The 19,955-nt window shown below is 39.0% G+C and overlaps 1 protein-coding gene across 11 annotated transcripts in view; it reads right to left on the bottom strand.

Annotated features, from left to right (window-relative positions):
* Positions 1 to 19,955, bottom strand: part of LOC122400162 (mastermind-like protein 2) — a 576,033-nt gene that overhangs the window by 191,563 nt on the left and 364,515 nt on the right. Inside the window, exon 1 of one of the 11 annotated variants that reach the window (XM_043401471.1) lies at positions 16,828 to 16,866. The exons of the other annotated variants lie outside the window; for them this stretch is intronic. The gene's annotated coding sequence lies outside the window, so the exon portion shown is untranslated. Of the gene's footprint in view, positions 1 to 16,827; positions 16,867 to 19,955 lie in introns of those variants that run through there. 11 annotated transcript variants of the gene reach the window in all.

Raw genomic sequence — 19,955 nt, 5'->3', positions numbered from 1 at the left:
ATTTGTGGACTACAGGCGATTGTTAAATTAATATTTGATAACTAAACAGTAAATATAAAATAAAAAAATCAATGTTAGTACTCCGAGAATTAAATTTGTATCTTTTATAAGAAAGGAACCCATTATTATTGCAACAGGTTCCGCTCAATGAGAAATGAAAATGGATTCATTGTGCAGCATACAAAATGATCTTAAAATCCTGCCATCCGTGTATGGGCGACGCGTTAGAGAAGACCTGGGGTAAAAACGGCGTCGAGAAGTAATAATAAACGCGATTACATTACGCGCGCATCGCCAACGAAAAGACAAGTCCGCAGCGAGACGAAAGTTCTTACGCAACGAAAGTTCCGGCGCCCGGACAAAGATACTCGTGGAAACTGAAGAGCAGAGCAAAGTCGAGAAGCGAGGCAAGAAGTACATTGTATCGGAATTGAAAATGAGACGTAAACTGCTATAACGGCGCGCCCGAATGGGAAGTGGGGCAGTTAAAGGGATGAATCGTAATGCGTTCAACGAAGGCGAAATGGAAGGGAAAGGAGAAGAAGAGACGCTGGAGGCGTGCAACTTCGGAGGGACGGATGAACGCACGGGAAGCACAGCCATTGCGACGGTAGCAAAATCAAATAGAAGACAAAGGACGACGAGGAATGATAGATACAGGCTGGATCGAATATATGAAAGGAGCACGTGAGACGATGGAGCAAGAAGAGGGGACGCGGAAGCGGGGAGAGGGAGGGTAAATTCGACCACGTACGAGGACGGAACGACGAAGGGAGCGAGATGGAGGATGTATTTCGCGAATGAGAAAGGAGCGTCTCCGTACTGCTGCCGTTGCACTGCAGGCGGCTATATACCGAGCAGGGGTAGTGGCGGGTGCGGATATATACGGAGGAGGGCAGCCCGTTTCACGCTACGTTTACCATTTTATATTTTATTTTATTTCGAAAGATATATATCTTTAGATTTTATTGCTCGTCCCGCTCTGTGCTGCGTCGAGCGGGTGTGCCCGAAATACCAACGGTGCGCGGCACTCTGCAGGGAGGATTTATTAAAAGTCTCGCCAATGTTTCACATTTATGATCAAGATGTTCCGGGGGCTAAACGTGGTCATTTGTGCTCTTCCTCCAGCGGCTGGAAATTGGAAGGAATTGTTCGTCGTCCCGGCGCGGGGCTCCTAGTCGATCGTAAGAACTGCTTTCGCGTTAATAGTTTCAAAGGAATATATTTATTCAACCCGTCCGCTCAAACGGTAAATGCGGAGCTCTTATCGCGAATGATCAGAGACCGTTCTATCGGTCCGTTGCTCTTATTTATCTAGAAACGCAACAAGCCATCGAACTTTAAATAGATTCAATCGTTAATTATTGTAATTGGTACGAATCACTGAACCGACATGATATTATTAAACGCCAGATAATTAATTTACTTGTTGCTCGTTGGCAAATTGTAAATTTATATGGGGGGAAAAATGAAAAAAAATTATGATTACAATTCTCTTCGAACAGAAGTTGCTATTATAAAAAATGGTATTCGAATATCGTTCGATCCTCGTCTGAAATTTTCGCGTAGGCGTTCGAAGAGCAGTCAAGATGGCGGGAATCGATCGGAAGGGCAGCATTAAATTTTCGTTAACATTAATTTCGCGGAAACGCGACACGACGACGGTGCAACGAGTAATAAAGTAAATTCATTTCCATTTCTCTAGGAGAGCAGAGGCCGCTCGTAGCAGCAATGCAGTACCCGAAGTTCCGTAGCAGCCAACCAACCCCTTCTGCATCGCTTTATTATCTCGAAAGCTATTTCGCCGGCTGCCTACTCGCTAATAGGATTGTCACTCGCGTGCCTTTTGCCAGGCCAAGGACGGGATAGTTCCAATTCTTGGTATCGGTAACGTTGGTCGAAGATATTCCCGGTTCGTGCCGCGTTCGTACCTCGTTACCCCTGCCACGCCTCTCCCTCCTAGACGTGTGAAAATAAAAGATGGGACGTTGAACAGGGAGAAGATAGACGAGGAAGGGGAAAATAAAATTTCCTCCGATCCGATGGAGAACCGATGCGAACGTAACGCGGTTTGCATAACTCGTATTCTTAAAAAGCTACGTTTCCCGCCTCCGGTAAGGGAAATATTTTCCCCCGTCGATGTGCAAACTCAAATTCATTTACCTGTCCCCCGTAATTCGGTAATTCGTTGGAAAGTTTCTCGCAATCTTACTCGCACAACTATGCACGATCGTTACGGGTATTCCTACGGGTAACGTGTTTCATTAATTTCGTTATCACTGTACTACTACTGTCGCCGTTTTCCATTTTCTAACAACGTAACTGTGCTTGGAATTGATTGTTGATTGCTCCAAAGCAAGTACGAATGATTATTAACGTTTATTCGACGATAAGGTTTTCTAAAGGCGGAGACGACGTTTCCCGTACTCGTCAGTAGAGGGCTACGCTCGATTTTAACTCTCTCACAAGTATTCGATCTATTGCTATATATACACTCCTTGACAGATTATCGAATGTCTTATTGCATTATATAACAGCATGATGCCACAAAGTATACACAGCTTTTTCTTATATTACAAGTTTAGATTTTATCTAGTAATATATAAAGTGTATACGATAGTTAATCAAATTTCTGAAATAAATTACTATTTGCAGGCCATGAAGATGAATGAACAACATTGAAATTAAACAAATTGAGCTACGATCGACCTTTACAAAGTACTTTTTTTACACAAAAATTATGTCAAAAATTGTAGTTTTTTTTCAAGAGGACGCTAAATTCACAATTTTTTAACTTTTCATGTTTTTATTGGTATATCCATAGCGTCATTATATCATTAATCGAAGAATACCCTGCTTTTCTGTTTCAAAATGAGAGTACGCCTACAAAACTGTAAAATAAATTATTTTTTTCTTCATTTTTTAAAATAAAAAATTTGTTTAAAGGGCGTCTAAAGGTACATCCTCCCTTAAGCGGCGTAAATATTCACCGGGAGTCAGATTCATTTAGGGGTCGCGTAAAAGTGCACGGAAGAACAAGCGTTCGATCGGGCGAAAGGAAAATACGACGGGCGAATAACGTTTCAGTGAGAAATGTTCGTCGCGTAACGTCGCGAGCCGGGCTGGAAAAGGTCGATCCACGGCCCGTAAAGATCGAGACAAACTTCGAGAGTACGTAACGACCACTCGAATAATTCTCTCAGGTCCCCGTAAATTAATGCCACGCGGACAGTATCTTCGATGAGGCCGGCCCCCGCGTTGAATTCGACGCACGATTTCGAAACTTTTTTGATGGCTCAATTTCGTCAGCGGGGAAACTTGGAAACTCCCCCTGCCTCGACGGCTCCTTCCACGAACCCTTCGTTCGCTTTTCTATTTTTCCAACGGCACCCTGTCCCCGCGGGAAAGACCGCAGGATTCGGGTTAATGTCACCGGAACCGGAGAGAAAAAAAAAATTCCCGGTGATTCACGGACCCGTACTGTAGACTAATATGTTTCGTGTATCCCATTTTAACCGTCCTCGTGTTCCTTTTTTTTCCACCCCCACCGGTCGCGGGCGAGACAGAAAGAGAACGTACGGACGGGAAGAACGTAGAGAGGAGGAGGAGGGAGGCAAAGACGTAGGGGGTGGTTCGTCCGCCATGGTACTCGAACCCAATCCCACTTTCATAAGTTTTCCCAAGTTTTGCGGCAGCTAGTGCCGTCTAATAGCCGACGTACCGATTCTCTCTCTCTCTTCTATCTCTCGTCCGTGTTCCTCTCTCCTCTCCGCCATCGTCGCTGCCTTTTTTCCCCCTTCTTCGCTTTTCCTATCGCACTTGCGAAACTTCGCGGCGTTGGGCGAGCGCCGGGGAGCTTCGGGAGACTTTTCAACGGGCTGCGACGTAATTCACCGCGAATATCCCTGCAGACGTTCATGGAAATTGCGAGCAGAAGGAACACGGGGAACCGAACGAAGAGGAATCGGAGTTCGGTTTGTCGGTGGAATTTTGAGATTCGACAAATCGAACCTGTCTTCCGTCCTCCTTTTTCTCGCAGACTTTGTTCCCCCGACGATCGCCCGGTCAACGCTGGCCGCCATTTTCTTACGCGCGAGTCATATTTTAATTTCTACGTTGAGTAATGTCGCAGCAGAAAACTCGTGAATATATGTAAACGCCATTCTATAGATGCATTTCTATGATTACCTAACGAAGAAGCTTTTATTTCTTTTAAAGACTGCAATCAGAATATTTCTCACAAGAAAAGGATAGGAATATATAGGTGGTCTGGATCAAGCACTTGTGAGAGAGACTGGTTGGGCGTGTCCCTCTGGTGGCGAATGCAAGGAAGCCACGATACGTATTTTTGGTCCTCGCTACAACTTTTATTATGAGAATGGACGTTAAATTAAAATATTAACACCAGTTTCCCTAGAATAAACAGTGAAAATTTCACGCTTTTATATATTATATTCGACGGTAGCATCTACTGTTTTACAACAGATTTTATTTAAATGGCATTAAATGTATGTATAAGGTATTATTCTTAATTGTGACACAAAAATTTTAAAAAACAGGAAACGTTTTTGATCAACCATGAATAAAATTTTTTCTACTATCCAAGTTTCAGATAAGTGAACTAATATTTCAATTTAAAATATAAATTGCATTGATTGCATTAGGTTAAAGAAATGTACGAAGACTCACACGATAACATTAATCAAATTTCAATACTTATACTGAATAAAGTACGCTGAATCTTTTTAGAATAACACAGTTGCAGTTGGAATCTTTCCTTGGCTCTCGAAAGTCCCAGGGCGTGATACTTTGTTTTCCAGAGCCAGTGCCAAAATTCTACACACGATCGTTCATAACGGATGGGGGAAAAACGATTATGGGAGGCCTTTGGGTGCTTTGAAAAACACGTAGCATAGACAGTCTCCGGGAAGACTGATAAATGGACATCCCGATCGAGGTTATATTGAAATCTTAGAGGATGGTTATATTTTCTTAGCCCTTGGTTGCAGTGCAGACACCATATGGCACCAAGAAGACGCGTCATTACCGTTGGGAGATCCAAGTATCGAGAAAAACTAATACAGACGCCCGATAGAATTGATAAAGTTCTCGATGGGTTTTTGCGTCCAACCGGGGAACGTGTTCCCTAAACGACAACTTTAAATTACAGTTGACTTAACTTTCGCGTGATTCGGTGGAAATTGTTTCAACGGTTGATGGATACAATATATCGAATCAGTAGTATCGATATATCTTGAAAAGAACGTGTCGTTTTATTATAAATCCAATCTTGTAACTCGACGATTATTATTAAATTCTATTACAATATTTAGTGTCCATCGTACAAGTTAAGAATTAATAAGAAGCATCGTAAAAAGATGCTATTATTGGCAGAATTTGATAAATCGGATTAATCTCGATAACGAAACGATTGAAAAATTAAAGAAAAACACCGCAATCTAAATACACCGCGAAACGCCGGCAGTTTATCCGCCGATGCAAAGAAGAGAAAACGTAGACCGGGTGATGAAAATATTTTTGAATAAATATTGACTCGCAGGATCGATTGATACGATGATATTATTTGCATATAAACACCGGCGCGAGACGATGAAATTTTACAATTATCGGTAGCCACCACGGTTGCATTTAAACACGTAAAATATCGTGTCACGCGTTCGGTCATGAAATACTATAACCGTCACGGATACAACGATCTTCCGTACAATAATATTTCGCAATTTTTTCGTGTGCCTTGATACCAATTTTAAGCATTGAAATAGAACCCTGAGAAAGAAATTGTGGATCTAGAAGTTACAAAGTAACATTTTAAATAGAATTATTTATATAACAGTCTAACAGTTTAAAAGTTATAATACTTTAAAGTATACTAAATTACTTCACATTAAATTATTATAACTCTTGAACTATTAGATTTATGACATAAGTTCTGTAATACTATTTTGTAGAGCTTAAAAAACTAGATAGAACAGTGCTATCGCATTCATAGAATTTCATTTTTAAAAATGATGCAGTTGCATCGGTGCATCTAAAAAGTGCAATTGCACTTTTAGAAAAAATAGAATTCTATCATTTTGAGTACGCTATCTGGTGCACTTTTTTAATGTCTGCAGAAGAGTATTAGCACACTTATGCCTTATATCTAACAATTTAAGAGTTATAGCACTTTGAAGTTTATTACATTATTTCACCTTAAATTGCCATAACTCCTGAACAATTAGGTTTATGGCATAAGTACCGCAATACTATTTTGTGGAGCTTAAAAAACTAGATAGAATAGTGCTATCGCAGTCATAGAATTTCATTTTTTAAAATGATGCAGTTGCATCGGTGCATCTAAAAAGTGCAATTGCACTTTTAGAAAAAATAGAATTCTATCATTTTGAGTACGCTATCTGGTGCACTTTTTTAATCTCTACGAAAGACTATGAAGGCACTTATGCCCTGTATTAAACAGTTTAAGAGTTATAACACTTTGAAGTTTATTGAATTATTTCACTTTAAATTGCTATAACTCTTGAACTATTAGGTTTATGGCATAAGTACCGTAATACTATTTTGTAGAGATTGAAAAACCAGATCGAATAGTGCTATTGCAGTATTGAAGTTTCATTTTTAAAAATGATGCAGTTGCATCGGTGCATCTAAAAAGTGCAATTGCATTTTTAGAAAAAAATAGAATTTTATCATTTTGAGTACGCTATCTGATGCACTTTTTTAATGTCTACAGAAGTGTATTAACACACTTATGCCCTATATCTAACAGTTTAAGAATTATAGCACTCTAAAGTATAAAAAATATTAAAATTATCGATACACCTAATGTTTCTTGCGAGCTCCGGCATCGTATACTGTGTTATAGCGATTATTTGATAGGAACGCGACGCTGTACAACTATCGTACGATAAATCGTACGTCTACAGGCTCTTTATCGGCGATTCATCATCGACATTATCGTCGTCGTTACAGCGACGTCCTTTCATCGAGAGGTACCGGTTCATTTTTTAAAAAGTAAATTCCCGACGATCGAGCGTAGACTTACTCGTCGTCGTCGGTTCCTCTCCGTTCGTTTCGTCTCTCCTCGATCACCTTTCTATCGGTTACGCGATAAATCGAGCAGTCATTCTGCCGGTGTTAAGTCCAAAAAACTCAGAGCTAAGGGAGGATTATGAAGCCGTCGATCAGCAACTAAAGAAGATTAAGTGACCCGAGAGCAGTTTGTAAGTCTACTCGGTGTCGTCTTTGGACGCCCCCATCTTTATCCGCGTTTCCTTAAGGACCGCGAACTTCGAGGAGTGATGAAAAAAAAAAAATGGACGTTTGTGTTTCAAAACTTTCTTTCCCGTGTCTGCCAAGTAGATCAACTGGTCATCGATTCCATCGAATAAGATGCAAAGTTCAAAAACAAAATTCATGGTTGATTCCATACGCTCGACGGACCAAGATTATTTTGAGTTTCATTCAGAAACGCTGATTAGGACAATTTATTTTATCGAGAACAAGGTTCGTGTTGAAAATTTTTAATTTTGAATAAATTTTCTAACGTAAGTATTAAATATCCAATTTATTTACATAAGTAAAATATTACCAGTCGCGTTTAAACATTTTCAAAATAATTATAGGAAAGTGGAGAGAAGAAATATTGAGAAGTGCTAAAAATTAATATTCCTCTAAAAAAATTTACTCCTCTTTTCAGAGCAAAACTAAAAGCTTCTTGATGGAATTATCTATACTTGAGTGTATACATTATTTGAAATAAGTCCTGAAAAATAATCAAATAAATTTACATGCGACATTTTAGCATAAAAAGCATTCCAAGAATTGCATGCTCACGTTACAGAAACTGTAAAAGAAGATTTAATAAATTTTGTCTCGAAGTTGATGCTAAATAATACAATTATCGTGATGTAATTTAACAAAATGAAGGGACAAAAAAGCAGGAAAACGACGCGTTGAAAGTCGAATTCGCATCGATCAGGGAACTCGGGGTGAAATTTTTTGAATTATTTATCACATATTCCGGCCGACAAGAGGGTAAAAAGTTGTCGAGAGACCATCTGTCGCGAACGAATCATTTTCTTACTAAAGATTGTTAAAGTTTTAGCCAATTAGATGGCACGGAGTTCCAGGGGCTGGGCGATTCCTCCACCTTGCCCCATTTCGCACGGTTCAATTGGCCGAAACTTTAACAATCTTCCGTGAGAAAACGATTCGTTCGCGACGTATGGTTTCCCTTTACGAGCGTTTTATCCTATCGTCGAAACAAAAGAGTTCGATCTTCGATTTTGACAGATCCTTTTCACGAATCTTCCCCAAGCCAAAATAAACATTGCGAACCTTCGTAACCAAAAATAAGTCAGAATCATACGATAAAATTCGTTCCCTTGTTTTCCATCCAAGAGCTTATTTCGACCGTTTGTACCGATTTTGTGGCCGACATTATATTCCGGAACCCAAAGAGCCTCGATATCGCACGCACTGAATATAAAATTTGTTCGAACGCGTCGGTTTGATGCGGTTTAGATGCAAATCGAAACCGGTCGGAACACTTGGTGCAAAACCAAATCGAAAATATACAGTGCAATTTTTTCGATACGATGCTTTGTATCGGAGAAAATTGCTTTCAAAAATTCTGAAACATCGTCACGCGATATTTGTAAATATCAACTACGATATTGCATCTTTCTCGTCGATCTTTCGGTAATAATAATTGCAATTTCGCGAAGAAAAGTCGTTCAATAATGTTGCTGAGGTCAACACCGCCCATCCTTATTAATTCCACAAAATTCTGAATCTGAAACTCGCGGCAACGTTAAATATTTGCTCGCGCGAACAGTTTACGACGACCTTGCGTTAACTGCGGAAGCAGAACTTTGAAGGCGCGCTATCATTTTGACGCAGCGGTCAGCACTAATGTTTACGGTTCTCGGATCAACATTAACTCGGTAAGCAAAAAACGAACACACATGCGTGCAACCTACTGAAATCGTTTAATTGCACAAAAACGAATGAACTATCTCTGTTGCTATCTCTTATCGACTCTCTTCCACGGTCGTGCAACGAATTTCAAAGTCCGTCTTGTTGTTATCGCGATCGGAAGCGATCTCATTATATCGCGAATCGCAATAACGCAAAAACGACGGTAATTTCGCGTGTTCCGCTTCGACGCATAAAAAGTTTCCGCAAAGAGTGACGCGAAGAATGCAAGCGGCTGTACATCGAGTTAGTTTATTAAATTCGCAGTCGAGCCGGCGCGAAATAAAATTCTTTGAGAGGAAATAAACTGAGAACACGGGGACCGGAGTGAATTCCAATTATTTCGAGTCTGTATCCTTCCTTACAAATGAACTTCAGAGCGACTCTGGCAGTTGTTTAATACCGAGGAATAATAGAAAAGAACGCGTTACGGAATTGGGGGAACCATTTATCCGGGCACCGTGGGTCCAAAAAACTCGAAAAACCTGCCACGAAATTCAGAAAACGCATTTTTTGTCTTATTATGCATAATTCCATGTGAAAATTGTGTGTATATTCGTTTTGGGAATTCTTTGTCTGCTTTGTTATAATACACATTGGATATATGCAGTTATTCCCACTTGTATTCGTGCACTATAATGAATGGTGATTCATTATAAACGAAAGGAAACTTTCTTATGAATTTAAACAATGTATGAATTAAACAATTTATTTAAAATACCCTATGGTGTATATTTAGTTTTTTTATAACGAAATTAATTTAGACACGTTACTTGTTCATAAGTCATACAGTAGAAATTTAGATAATTCTTAAGGTAGACAAAAGACATTCAATTCAGTTTCTAAAAAAACTACAATTTTTAAAATGTGCAATTTCGGAGTTCAAATATTATAACAGTTAACAGATGAAATAGAAACTCCAATATCATACCTAGTTTTTCCCATATTCGACTTTTTCACCGCGCAAACGTTGAAAAAATTAATTTTACCAGTCTCGTAAAAATTGAGTTATTACTTTTGCATTAATGTAAATATTCCAAGGTTCGTCTGAAATTTTGCCACATTTGGACGAACATTTAAGGGACCATCTCGAACGAAATCACAAAAAATGACATTTTTTAGCGAAAAGCCCGCAAGCCTATTAAATTAAAAAAAAATTTAATAATCGAACAGAAACTTTACTTGTCTCGTTTGTACCTTGTGAGGGGGTGGTTCTTGGAGTTGTCGAGCGTGGTACGAGGGGCAAATAAACGACCATAGGCTATCGATTTAAGGGTGCAAAATTTGGCCCGTCGCAACGTGAAAGGGGCGGGAACGGAAAAATGTAAAGCACGCGTTGGAGCGTTTTCATTTCCAAGGGCGGACGATGGAGGAGGGGGGACGTGGGGGCGGTTGCGTTAACATTCCCCAAGTTTCGACGAAGAAACGTGGTCGTGAGCCGGGCGTCGACGATGTTGTTCGCGCGACGCGTTGTTCGCGAGCGAGAATTGAAGCACGTTTCGGCTGCAACGCTACGTGACGAGCGGTGGCTGCCTTTGCTCGAGCACACGACGAAATAGGAGACGCGAGGTACAAATCAACCGAAACGTATTCATATTTCACGCGTGTCGGGGCCTCCCAAGGAGTTCGTTCCTTCGTATCCCTTCGAACCAACTTTTTCCGCTTTTCACCGCGCGAATCTAATAAACCAGCGTGTAAAATTCCTTATATTACCACACGTGGGCGACGCGCGTTTCCTACAATTCTTTTTTTACGCGTGAAAACGCGAAAACCAACCCCCACCCAGCGGATTACGGGGTTCTTACCTCTTTCTTCCGCGGTCATGATATTCCAACGTCTCCTCTACTTTATTTATCACGTTTCGCTACTTTATTAGTCTAGTTTGTAATTTTAAATTTTAATTCAACGAAAACATGGTGATATTGAATATTTCTTGTCCATTAATACTAGATTTGAGAAATTTAACGGGATCTAAAGCGACAGAACTCGTAAACATTATTTGTTAGCAATTTATGTTAAATTTTACCGATGCAATGATATGGGCGACACGGTTGTTCATTTTTGATATTAAAAAAAAGTATATCTAGATAGGACTCTTGAATCTTAACGAGTAAAGATAAGTTCCAATTGCCTTGAAAAAAAGTTTCGTTTTCGTGGGGACGGCATTCAATAAAAATATGTGAATTAACATCCGTGAATCTATCGTTAAATAGATTAACTTTTGTTCGAGGGTTATTTATCGTTACCGCACGCCAGGAAGATTTCCGTTTGATACAGATAGAAATAAAACATGGCGCGAGTATATAGACGGACAAAGTCACGTACTATTGCAGCCGGAACGTGGTTCAATCTTCGACAGAAGTGAAGCATTGGCGTGCAACGCGCCAACCGATCCTCCGTTCGAAGTTCCCAGAGAATTTTAACGACCGTCTTCGACGAAGTTTGCGGAAGAAATAAGAACGTAGAAACGAGTCCGCGGTCCGTAACTTCCGCCACTGATTAACACTCTCGCGTCGAAATTATAACGAGTAATTTCCGGAGCCATTAAAACGGCCGAAAGGACGCCGCCCGATGAAACGCACCGTCGTCGACGCGCGAATTTAAATTGCATGAATTTAATTACCCGCTTGACTCGTCCGCGACGAAGACGAACATCTCGTACCCCAGAAAGACGAATTTCCTTCCCCCAAGGAGACGTCAAGAGTCACGTAGAGCACGCGTGCTTCAGTTTTCGACGGAACAAAGGAGCAGAAAATTCCCGTCCTCTTTTAAACTTCATTTCGGACCTCCTTGTCCTCCCCAACTGCATTAAGAAGCTCTTCTCTACCTTCCCGACGCGTGGAATGTGGAGTTTAACCCTCTTAATACCCGGCTACGATTCGTATCTGATCCTGGAAATACCTGGACGAAACAGCTACCCTTCGAATGGCCCCGAAAAGCCTTTTGTAACATTTTAAGTACGCGGTGAAAGTCAAACACATTTCAAATATTGTTTCTAACGAATTATCGAATGTTGATTTGCAACGGTTAAAATGGCAGGAACGAACTTTTAATTATATTTAGGGATGAATTCTGACGTTTCTGACTCGGATTTCCTACTTTTCTTATTAACACTTCCTCCTATTAGTAGGTATGTGAATATAAGAAATATCATATCTCAGTATTATGCTAGTTTGTTGTTCAAATTTGAAAAAAATTAAACATCACAAATACGATGAATTTATGGATATAAAAAGATTTACAAGAACTTACAGTAACACTTTCAGATATTTATTTTCCATAAAAGTTTGTGTCGTATTTACTAAAAATTCGAAATATAAAATACATTAATAAATAGAAACATTATAAGAATATCGTTTAATATTTTTCTTTAGTGTGATATTCGTTAAAACAGCATTCGTTAAGCATCATGTCCGGACTGGTTTCAATTTTCAAATGGCGTAGAACTACGTTTCCCGTCGCTGAAGTGTTAATATACTCGTAAACAATACTGGGCGTAAAAATAAATAAATTTAAACATCTTTACTAACGATGTATACTCGATGAAACTGTAACGTTTTAAGAACTTGCGTATATTTTTATTTAGTTTCTTATAAAATGTCTCAAAAACAGGACAATAGAGTAATGATTCATAAAATGAACCCGAGACATGATTCGTAAATTGAACATTTCTATCTCTCCTAACTAAATGAAGCTTGGAAAAGGACATTTGATATCTATTGGTGAACGAAAGATGAACGTGCCAATTGTGTTCATCTTACGAATCATCACTGTACGTAGAAAGAATGCAGAGATTGGCATGATTCGTAAATTGAACATTTCTATCTCTCTTAACAGTGGAGCTTGAAAGTGAACATTTAGTATCTACTGGTGAACGAAAGATGGGCGTGCCAATTGTGTTCATCTTATCAAATCATCACTGTACGTGGAAATAATGCAGAGATTGACATGATTCGTAAATTGAACATTTCTATCTCTCCTAACAGTGGAGCTTGAAAGAGAACATTTAGTATCTACTGGTGAACGAAAGATGAACGTGCCAATTGTGTTCATCTTACGAAACTTCACTGAATGTAAAAAGAATGCAGAGAAACCTTTCGAATATTCAAGAAATAAATAATTTAACGTGTACGCAGCCGAATAAAACGTAACGGAGATTTTTAGTCATAAACACGATATCGATGTCTCCCTCCTGCGAGACTATGGCGACTATTTTTCCCTCGATAATTGTAATGGATCGCCGAACAAAACGCCATTACAGTAATTCCCCTTCTATAAACGGCGACGCGACGCTCTACGTTTCAGCGTGTAATACGATCGACTGAATGGAAAATACAAATTCATCCGTATCGCGCGAACCGTGATGCGTGGATGCGCGAACAAAAGAGGAGAGAGGTGGAAAACAAAAAAAAAGAAAGAAAAAAAAAGAGTGATTTCAATGCGACGATGACGGCTCACACGGCGCTCTCGAATCGATGTACCATCCGGCTTCCTGTCGCTTGCGCTTACTTTTAATAGAAATAACATGACCAATTGATCGGACAGTGGCCGATCAGGCGTGATACGGTGTACAACGCGTACGAGAAACAGAGAGAAGGGAAGAAAGAGAGGACCCAAGTGGAGAACAGAGATCATCGTTCGCGGAGATATCGTTCGCGGATGTGGTCGCAACAGCGAGGCTAATGGAAAAGCACGAAACAAAACGCGAGCCGCGAACAATGCCCATGGAAAAAAGTGCTTTTTCCGCATTGAAACGCGAGGTAAATCAATAGACGCGTCGCCCAACGTAACGTTTTCACCAGCCTACGGAGTTGTCTTTGGATTGTCTTCGAATTCCATATGATTCGAACGATAAAACGAATACATTCTTTCAAACTGTTAGATGCGAAGAGCAGGTGGATAGCTAGAAGCGTTTGCATTCATGATTATTTTACAGCTTAATTCATTCTACTTTCTACGTATGGCTACTGTGCCAGTTTGCTAACGACTAAACTTTATAATAGGTTTGCGTATGTTTGTCGTGTCGCCGATATAAGCGATCTAAGTTGTTCGATGGCGTTGTTGTATTCTTTCTACACAAACGGTGCACAATGCTTTGAAATCCCAAGTAGTCTGTCTTATATCGCATGCTAACTGCATAATTAAGAAACACAAAAGTAAACGATACAACTAGTCATGTCGGTATATAAATTAATTATTTCAGTATAGTCAGAAAAAGCTACAGTAAAACTAAATCAAATACCAGGTAATAACTGAAACATCTGTAACACTTTGATTAAAAAAAACGAAATTTTTAAATCAATGTGTTAAATTTAAAAAAATACTCGAAACACAAACTGTTGACGAATGTTAGGAATAATTTCTTCGTAATTGTTACTTCTAAGAAATCGATCGAAGAGGTGGCGAACAAACAGCGACAAGCGAAAACGCGAACGGAAGAAAAACAGGAAAGCAACGAAGCGGCTGTTTGTATCGGAAAGCGTCGAATATAAACACGGTGGAGGATGTAATTCGTAATCAAGAGGCGGCAAATAAAAGTGGAACTATGAAAACTACCGCGGGGAAGTGCGCGAAAGATAAACAGAGCCGCGTTTTATAATGACGCGCGGCGGCTGGTGTGCGCGCGTGCGGTGAAACGTTGGCAAATTGTATCGGTTGAATAAAATCAACAGCGGAAAAGGGTAGATAGGGAAGGGTCGAACGTTCGCGGGGTCGAGCGAAAAATCAACTTTTCCCGTGCCGAATGAGCCGCACGAATCGTTCGCGCACGATTTTTTCCAATCGACCGCTGCTCTTCGGCCCGCTTCGCTACGCAAACACGTAACACGCCGCGGACCACATTCGTTTGTAAAGCTGCACCCCCGTAATTTTTGGAAGTGAACGGCGTCTCCGTGGCCAGACGACGTTATTCTATCGATCTCACTCGAATTTAGGCTTCCTCGCTTTGTACGATCCCCCACAACGAATTTAAAAGCTGCAGTACACCAATTTCTTTAATGTTCCGGACTTGTGAGTTGTGATGCACGAAAATGGACTATATAAGCTTAAAGAGATAAATAATGGCTTCCATCTAAATATCAGTAAAGTTACTCTTATAAAAATCGTTAGGCAATTGAAGAAACGATTTTTAGTTGTTGCGTAACTAGCACCACTGCCAACAAGCTAATTTCATTGGGTTTCGAGTCATCAAAAGTGAACAATTCAATTTCATATTCAATTAAATCAAGTCAAGTTAAATTAAATTTAATATATTAGGACATATCAGAGTGCTGAAGAGAAGGGTGGAATTTTAACAAATCAGACAGCAAGCATCAGTGTTCGAGAAATCGTTCGCAGACTTGAAAGATCACATAAAGTTGTGGTAAACTTTCTGGGTGATATTGATAATTATGGCAAGAATAAAAGCGGTGGACAAAAAAAAAGCTAACAATAAGTCTTCAAGCTGAACGTACCTGAATAAAAGTTGCAATCAATTTCATGAAAAGTTGTAGTCAAATACTAAAGGAAAATAATTTTAACGTTTCTCGATGGATTATGAAGTTATCAAAAAGAGTTCTAACATTATTAGACAAAAGTTAGTGTTTGGTTTTATATAAAATTTTCAGATTAAAGTACGTTTAATAGAATACACATCTAGATTGGAAGACATTCAATGAAAATTGCTAAAAAATAAACAGATATCACAATTATATCATTGTTATTATTATATCTCACATCTACCGTTTGGTACACAATTGTTATGCAACAGCTGAGAATTGTTGTTTTAGTTTCCTGACTCTTTATGCAGAAGTAACTTCAGTAATATTTACACGAAAATCATCGTTTAACATACTTTTCAAACTTGTACAATTAATTTTCTTGCATTCCAACTCAAAAGTCCAATGCAGTAACAAATTTGGGGGGTGCTATAGTTACCCAAACCACACTTTATGCATACCCTATAATGGTGATTCGTTGTAAAATGTAAAGAAGCTTCTTTCTTATGAATTCTTTCCATTTATTTTTACAAAATCTTGTTTCTTACAACTGTGTTACTTTTATTTACGAAGTAGTTTTCTTTGTTTACTGTCTGGTTACTTCTATTCTGCTATTGTTCTTTGTGTTACTTTTATTTACAAAGTACTTACGAAGCAACAATTTATCATTGAATTGTTAAAAATTATGAAAAGAGAAATAACTTGACGCTTCGTGAATATTCGCTCGTCCGAACTGCACGAGAGGACCGAATAAGACGTAGACAGCGTCCCAATGAGAGTTCAAAGCAAACTATTGTACCGTAATTTAAACGTAGTATTATAGTTTACTATTCACTGTCAATATACTATGGCTGTACAATGCAGACGAATTTAACGCGTTGCACCGTGTCTTCGACATCTCTCGGGGATCGCATCGGAGGCGACACGAGTGTAAACGTGTTCCTGTGATTCATTAATTTAAAGCAAACCGAAAGTCACGACGTTCAAATTCTCGTAAAAATGTTAAAATTTGACGGTAGAGAAATTTTATTAGTAATCGATTCTAATGAAAAATATGCACGATCGTTGGTACAATAATTTTAACACTAAATCTACGACGTAAATTTTCTGTGTGAAGTTAAAATACTAAATATGCACATTTAGAGTAAAATGCAACAACTTTCTATATAATGCAAACATTACAAGCATGATGCCTCGTAAAAGAGAAAAAGACTAGTCATTTGTCGAATCATGGTAGGAATGAGTATATGTACATGAAGTGTCGGTTTAGTGTTAAATTTCGTACGAGATTTCCTTTATTGTTTAACTTTGAACAAGTAAACTTTTATGTAATTAGTAATTTAAATTTACTCACGCATCGATTCACACACAAGATACTGGAAATCCGTTTGTTTTACATACCTGAAATAAAAAACAATGATGTTAGTCATCCGTCAAGTAAATATTTATAGATTACATTATTAGTATAAAATGTATTTAATATTATATCTTCGATCAGTTTTTTACAAACTCAATTATTTTAGCAACGAATTATTTTGTTCGTAGTACAAAAATATTCAAACTAATACACCTGACATTTATTAATATCGTCACAAAATTACTCCATGATGCTTCCATATACAAGGTGTTCGGCAACCTCTGGGAGAAATTTTAATGGGAGATTCTAGAGGCCAAAATAAGACGAAAATCATAAACACTAATTTGTTGATTGAGACTTCGTTAAAAAGTTATAGAAACATTTCCGGCCACGCAGTATATTTTCGCAAATGAATTTTTTTTCTCGAAAGTACGTAGGATTTCGGGGGTATGTGTATTCACTAAAAATAATTGTAATTGACCCTTGCAGCCGGAAATAATTTTTCCAGAACGATTTGAAATTTTTTTTTATTTTATTTTCTTAAACATTCGTTTTTCATTTTTAATAACTTTGACGCTGTACGGAAATGTTGTCTAATACTTTTTTGTAGGTATCCATGAGCTCTACTTCCATACTAAATTTCAATGAGATCCATTTACTATTGTGGGAGTTATGATCGTTTGAAAATTGGACCATTTTTATGGGGTTTTTCTAAATTGACGGGGTTAAGGAACAACTTTTCCAATATTCTTAGAATTTCTACATATTCTCCATTAAAATACGCGTAGTTTGCTTTTTGAAACATAAAAATCCTCCAATCCATTTAAAAGTTATGATATTTTAAAGATATGTATGAAATTTCAGTAGAACGTCTAAACGCGTGGTCAAGACATGAAATTTTCGGTAATGAATTTTTGTCTCGAAAGTGCGTAGGATTTCGAGGGTATGTGTATTGACCAAAAATGATTGTAATTGACCCCTGCAACCAAAAATAATTTTTTTAGAACGATTTGAAATTTTTTAATTTAATTTTTTAATAACTTTTTAACGAAGTCAATTAAGAAATTGATATTCTTGATTGTCGCCTTATTTTGGCCTCTAGAATGTTCCTTTAAAATTTTTCCCAGGGGTGGCCGAACAACCTGTATATTACAATGACATGTAACAAAAAGGAAATATTTTTTTTTAACCTTTTTATAATCACTTCTACATTTTATCAGAATATTTAATTCTGAATTATTCGTGAATTCTAAGTGATTTTTGTATTGCAATATTCGAAATAACATTTTTCAAAACCTCAATGCCTCGAACGACCAAAATGTAATTCCTTCTTTCCGACTTATTTTTCCATGTCGAATCACCCCCGGTCGTGCCACCCTCGCAACCCCCGGGCCGCGTATTCATGCATATACTCGCGCATATGCGTAATAAAGACGTTTAATAAAAACAATAATATGCAAATCTTTCGACTTCGTTACAAAATCGCGGGACAAAGTCCCCCCAAAAACGCGTAATCGCTTCCGGGACGAGATTTTATCGATGCAAATAGATTCCCGCGGAAACAAGAATGATTAATCGCCTCGACCTCGGCGTTTCGCCGTCCGACTTTGGATGACAGTTAAAAATGACTCTACCCGACCGTCTCGCGATTCGTCATCGCGCAAAGGGATCAAGGAAAAAGAAAAAGAACCCCTTCGAAAGGAGTAACGACGCGGTGTTTCTGAACGATTCCTAACAGAATAAAAGGAAGAAAAAGAAAACGGGAAAAAACAAAGAAAATCGATACAAACGTCCCCGCGACGCCAAAGAGATTTCCTTTAATTGATCTTAAGTGCCCTCTCGCCGGAGCCAGGCCGAACGCCGCCGCATTAAATCCATCTGCATTCGAAAGACTACACGACGAGCTTCCCCGTAACGAGGACAATCCCGTCCTTTCTTCCGCGTCCAATCGTCTATCGCGTTTTCTCCCACTTGGTCGCGAATCTTCCTCCGCGTTCAATATTTACACGCGGATCGATGGCTCGATGAGCAGACAATACTTTTCACTAGCGTCATATCGGACTCCATAGACGCCGACAGGAGCACGAACGCACGAGGAAAAGAGTGAAAAGGGGACAAACAGGGAGAAAAAAAGAGGAATGAAAAAAAAAAACAAGGAACAGAAAGAGAGAGAAAACACGCGAGTATGACGGGCGAAAAAGAGGAGCGTGCCGTTGATAGGTTTGCGCAATATTGATTCAATAACGGGTGAATTCTTTGCTAGTTTACGGATGGTCTGCGTGCTCGAGAAATAATAGACGTTAAAACTGGCAAATGTAAAGGAAGGTAACAAAAATTGGGTATTCTCGTCTTACGGACCACATAGTATTGGCTAATTGGAGGAATAAAATCCTAACTAATAAGGATTGAAAAATTAATTTTCAAAATGAGATGTTAAAAAGAATCTTGAATGTTAACGAGGCTGTAAAAATAAGTTCTGTGACGTAAGATCAAAGTATCGTTTTTGTAGATCAGATGTTTAAAAAAATCTTGATTTTTAACAAGATTGTACAAACAAGTTCCGTGTCAAACTGTTATTCTAGTTTCCAATTGTCTAAAAGCAAAGTTTCGTTTTTGTGGGCAATCTGAGGGATTTGGAATTTAAATGCAAAGGCGTCGAGAATAACACCACTGAAAAAAACGAAGGAACCGATTAATTTGAAATAAAAATGTCGCCGTGTGAAAAGCACAGTTTAGGTATTTTCTATATTTTGGGGCTTAAAGTCGAGCGATCCCGCAGCGTGGGTGGTCTGACTGGTCGGTGACGATGCTTGAGAGGATGGGTGAGGGGCGAGGTGCGGTATTTCGGCTTCATTTCATCCTTTATGCCGGGAGAAACAGGGCTGGTCGGGGAATGGAGAACGAGCGAAGCTCTGAATTACAACCCCTTGCGAGATACCGCAGAATTCGCGCTCAAGATTAAACGGGCGTAAGTCGTTTTAGCCTGGAGCATTTAACAAGGTAGCCCTTTGCGGTGTTGGACTGCAGTAACCCTGGTCTAAGGCGTTGCGAACACCGACCGCGATTATTCTTTTCGGTTCATCGCGAGCGGTCTTGGATAGGGATGAGACGTCAAGCAAACTTCT

This window comes from Colletes gigas, unplaced genomic scaffold (assembly GCF_013123115.1).
Source record: "Colletes gigas isolate AHSC1104 unplaced genomic scaffold, ASM1312311v1 Colletes_gigas_Sc00016, whole genome shotgun sequence".
NCBI classification, from domain to species: domain Eukaryota; kingdom Metazoa; phylum Arthropoda; class Insecta; order Hymenoptera; family Colletidae; genus Colletes; species Colletes gigas.
The sequence above is the reverse complement of the archived record's forward strand: the minus strand, read 5'-3'. Positions and strand labels throughout refer to the sequence as shown.